This window comes from Triticum aestivum, chromosome 1A, assembly GCF_018294505.1.
Source record: "Triticum aestivum cultivar Chinese Spring chromosome 1A, IWGSC CS RefSeq v2.1, whole genome shotgun sequence".
NCBI lineage: Eukaryota > Viridiplantae > Streptophyta > Magnoliopsida > Poales > Poaceae > Triticum > Triticum aestivum.
The window spans coordinates 283,586,848-283,591,923 of NC_057794.1; positions in this window are offsets into that span (position 1 = coordinate 283,586,848).

Consider the following 5,076-nt stretch of genomic DNA (forward strand, 5'->3'; position numbering starts at 1 on the left):
GTTTGGATTATATGAGTGGTTAGTCATGCCTTTTGGGTTAACTAATGCACCTAGTACTTTCATGAGATTAATGAATGAAGTTTTACGTGCTTTCATTGGACGATTTGTGGTGGTTTACTTTGATGACATATTGATTTATAACAAATCTTTGGAGGAACATCTGGAACATTTACGTGCTGTTTTTATTGCTCTACGTGATGCATGTTTGTTTGGTAACCTTGGGAAGTGCACCTTTTGCACCGACCGAGTATCTTTTCTTGGCTATGTTGTTACTCCACAGGGAATTGAAGTTGATAAAGCCAAGATTGAAGCTATTGAGAGTTGGCCGCAGCCCAAAACGGTCACACAAGTGAGGAGTTTCCTTGGCCTCGCTGGTTTCTATAGGCGTTTTGTGAGAGATTTCAGCACCATTGCTGCACCTCTCAACGATCTTACAAAGAAGGATGTGCCTTTTGTTTGGGGTACCGCACATGAAGAAGCCTTCACGGTATTGAAGGATAAGTTGACACATGCTCCTTTACTCCAACTTGCTGATTTTAATAAGACTTTTGAGCTTGAATGTGATGCTAGTGGAATTGGATTAGGAGGTGTGTTATTACAAGATGGCAAACCTGTTGCATACTTTTCTGAAAAATTGAGTGGGCCCAGTCTGAACTATTCTACTTATAATAAAGAATTATATGCTCTTGTTCGGACCTTCGAAACATGGCAACATTATTTATGGCCCAAGGAATTTGTTATACATTCTGATCATGAATCCTTGAAACACATTAAAAGTCAAGCAAAACTGAACCGTAGACATGCTAAATGGGTTGAATTCATTGAGACTTTCCCTTATGTCATTAAACACAAGAAGGGTAAAGAAAATGTTATTGCTGATGCATTATCTTGTCATTATACTATGCTTTCACAACTTGACTTTAAAATATTTGGTTTGGAGACCATCAAAGATCAATATGTGCATGATGCTGAATTTAAAGATGTATTGCAGAATTGTAAGGAATGGAAAACTTGGAACAAGTTCGTTCTTAACGATGGATTTGTGTTTCGTGCTAACAAGCTATGCATTCCAGCTAGCTCCGTTCGTCTTTTGTTGTTGCAGGAGGTGCATGGAGGAGGATTAATGGGACACTTTGGCGTGAAGAAGACGGAGGACATACTTGCTACACATTTCTTTTGGCCAAAGATGATACGGGATGTTGAGCGTTTTGTTGCTTGCTGCACTACATGTCAAAAAGCTAAGTCACGACTCAATCCTTATGGTTTATATATGCCTTTGCCTGTACCTAGTGTTCCTTCGGAGGATATATCTATGGACTTTGTTTTAGGTTTACCTCGAACAAAGAAGGGGAGGGATAGCATATTTGTTGTCGTGGATAGGTTCTCAAAAATGGCACACTTTATACCATGTCATAAAAGCGATGATGCTGTTAATGTTGCTGATTTGTTCTTTCGTGAAATTATTCGCTTGCATGCTGTGCCAAATACTATTGTTTCAGATCGTGATACTAAATTTCTTAGCCACTTTTGGAGATGTTTATGGGCTAAGTTGGGGACTAAACTGCTTTTTAGTACTACTTGTCACCACCAAACTGATGGACAAACTGAAGTAGTCAATAGGACATTTTCTACTATGCTTAGGGTTGTTTTGAAGAATAATAAGAAAATGTGGGAAGAATGCTTGCCTCATATAGAATTTTCTTATAATCGTTCATTGCATTCTACTACTAACATGTGCCCTTTTGAAATAGTGTGTGGTTTCCTACCTCATGCACCTATTGATTTGTTGCCTCTTCCATCTTTGGAGAAGGTTAATTTTGATGCTAAAGAACGCGCTGAATTGATTTTAAAAATGCATGAGTTAACTAAGGAAAACATTGAGCGTATGAATGATAAATATAAACTTGCTGGAGATAAGGGTAGAAAACATGTTGTGTTTGCACCTGGAGATCTTGTTTGGTTACATTTGCGTAAGGATAGACTTCCTAATTTGTGCAAATCAAAGCTAATGCCACGTGCTGATGGTCCTTTTAAGGTGTTAGAGAAAATAAATGATAATGCATATAAACTTGAGCTGCCTCCAGATTTTGGGGTTAGTCCCACTTTTAACATTGCATATTTGAAGCCTTATTTGGGTGAGGAAGATGAGCTTTCGTCGACGATGAGTTCATTGCAAGAAGGGGAGGATGATGAGGACATCAATACCATTGTTACACCCACAACCCTTGTTGATATACATACTAGACCAATTACTAGAGCTCGCGCACGCCAATTGAATTATCAGGTACTTTCGTTTCTTGGTAACGATTCTAATGTTCATGAGAATATGATGCTACCTAAATTGGATACATTTGTTTTGCTTACAAGTGAAGGGCCTAGCTTGGACAATAAATATGAACCTTGGAGCAAGTTCAAGCATGGAGATGATGGCATGCGCAAGGGGAACAAGAACGGAGTTACAAGTGATGATTCCAGGACTTTGAAGCCACCATAATGAGTGCATGAAGCCTTGGACAAAATATACAAGATGCCACTTCATAAATTTCATCTAGAGGCTATTCTAGGTGATGTGTCACCTTATTTTTGGGCTAGGCCCATGTAATTTCGAAATACTTGATTATAGGTTGTTTTTAGAGTCCGTATGTGTGGGGAAAAAGAGTTAGGGTTGGTTTCGGACCCCTCCTCCAAGGGCCACGAAATTCCCCCTCTCCCGTCCATATATACAGCCCTTAGAGCATCGTTTACACTTTGGGTTTTGTTTAGATTAAATGTTCGGCATAGCTGCAACTTCGCGTACTTCGTTTGTGTTCAACGACCAGACCAAGGCGTCACAGAACCCCACCTTGATCAATAAAGCTTTCATCTTATATTCGCAATATCCAGATTGCAATCTCAATTTCTTGCTTCTTCTTCGTTTGCTCACAGGAAACAGACCCTCGTGGTCAGGTTGATCGTGCTCCGGCGTGGTCAATAACCCCTCGGAAGTTGGTTTAGCAATTTCTTAGGCACGATGTCTCGCACGTTCGTAGTCGGATCGTCAAGGTCGACTCCCATAGAAAACAATAGCCACCATCTCATCGAAACATCGGGACCCCTTCGCCTCTATCACTTTAGCATGATCCTTTATTCTAACAGGGAAAGGTGGCTTCTCAATATAAGCAGCAGGAACAACAAGAGCATTATAAGTGATAGACGTTTCTTCAACTTCAATAGGTGCAACTACTTTTACTTCAATGGGAGGATTATATTTAAACCACTTTTCCTTAGGGAGATCAACATGAGTAGCAAAGGATTCACAGAAAGAAGCTACTATCTTAGAGTCAAGTCCATATTTAGTGCTAAATTCACGGAAAGCATTGGTATCCATAAAATATTTAACACAATCAAACTTTGGTGTTATACATGACTTCTTACCTTCGTCGAGGTCCCAATCTTCAGAGTTGAGTTTAATTCTTTCCAATAAATCCCATTTGAATTCAATAGTCCTCATCATAAAAGATCTAGTACAAGAAGTATCGAGCATGGAGCGATTACTGAGAGAAAGCCGAGCATAAATTTTTTGAATAATCATTTCTCTTGAGAGATCATGATTGGGGCATGAATATAACATTGACTTCAGACTCCCCCGAGATTGATCGATGCTTTCTCCTTCACGAGGCCAAAAATTATATATATAATTACAATCCCGATGAACAAGATGCATAGGATAAAACTTCTGATGAAATTCCAATTTCAATCGCTTGTAGTCCCATGATCCCATATCATCACATAGCCTATACCATGTCAATGCCTCTCCCTCCAAAGATAAAGGGAAGACCTTCTTCTTGATAACATCCTCGGGCATACCTGCAAGCTTAAATAATCCAAAAACTTCATCCACATAGATTAAGTGTAAATCAGGATGCAATGTTGCATCTCCTGCAAAAGGATTAGCTAGCAGTTTCTCTATCATACCCGAAGGGATTTCAAAGTAAACATTTTCAGTAGGTTCAGTAGGTTGAGGAGCAACTCTTTGCTCTACTGGTCGGGGTGAAGATACCCTGAACAAGCCCCTCAAAGGATTATGTTCCATAGTAACAAGTGACAGTAAATTTCAGCACACTATATAAATTTTTCCTTACCAAATTCCTCCTACCAAAGGCGCTTCACTGCCCGGCAACGGCGCTAGAAAAGAGTCTCGATGACCCACAAGTGTAGGGGGTCTATCGTAGCCTTTTTGATAAGTAAGAGTGTCGAACCCAACGAGGAGCAGAAGGAAATGATAAGCAGTTTTCAGTAAGGTGTTCTCCGCAAGCACTGAAATTGTCGGTAATAGATAGTTTGTGATAAGGTAATTTGTAACGAGTAGTAAGTAATAAAATTAAATAAGGTGCAGCAATATGGCCCAATCCTTTTTGTAGGGAAGGAAAAGCCTGTACAAACTCTTATATGAAGGAAGCGCTCCCGAGGACACATGGGAATTATCGTCAAGCTAGTTTTCATCACGTTCATATGATTCGCGTTTGGTACTTTGATAATTTGATATGTGGGTAGACCGGTGCTTGGGTACTGCCCTTACTTGGACAAGCATCCCACTTATGATTAACCCCTATTGCAAGCATCCGCAACTACAACAGAAGTATTAAGGTAAACCTAACCATAGCATGAAAGCTATGGATCCAAAGCAGCTCCTTACGAAACAACGCATAAACTAGGGTTTAATCTTCTGCACTCTAGCAACCCATCATCTACTTATTACTTCCCAATTCTCCCTCTAGGCCCAAACAACGGTGAAGTTTCATGTAGTCGACATTCACATGACACCACTAGAGGGATGACAACATACATCTCATCAAAATATCGAACGAATACCAAATTCACATGACTACTTATAGCAAGACTTCTCCCATGTCCTCAGGAACAAACGTAACTACTCACAAAGCATATTCATGTTCAAAATCAGAGGGGTATTAATATGCATAATGGATCTGAACATATGATCTTCCACCAAGTAAACCAACTAGCATCAAGTACAAGGAGTAATCAACACTACTAGCAACCCACAGGTACCAATCTGAGGTTTGGATACAAAGATTG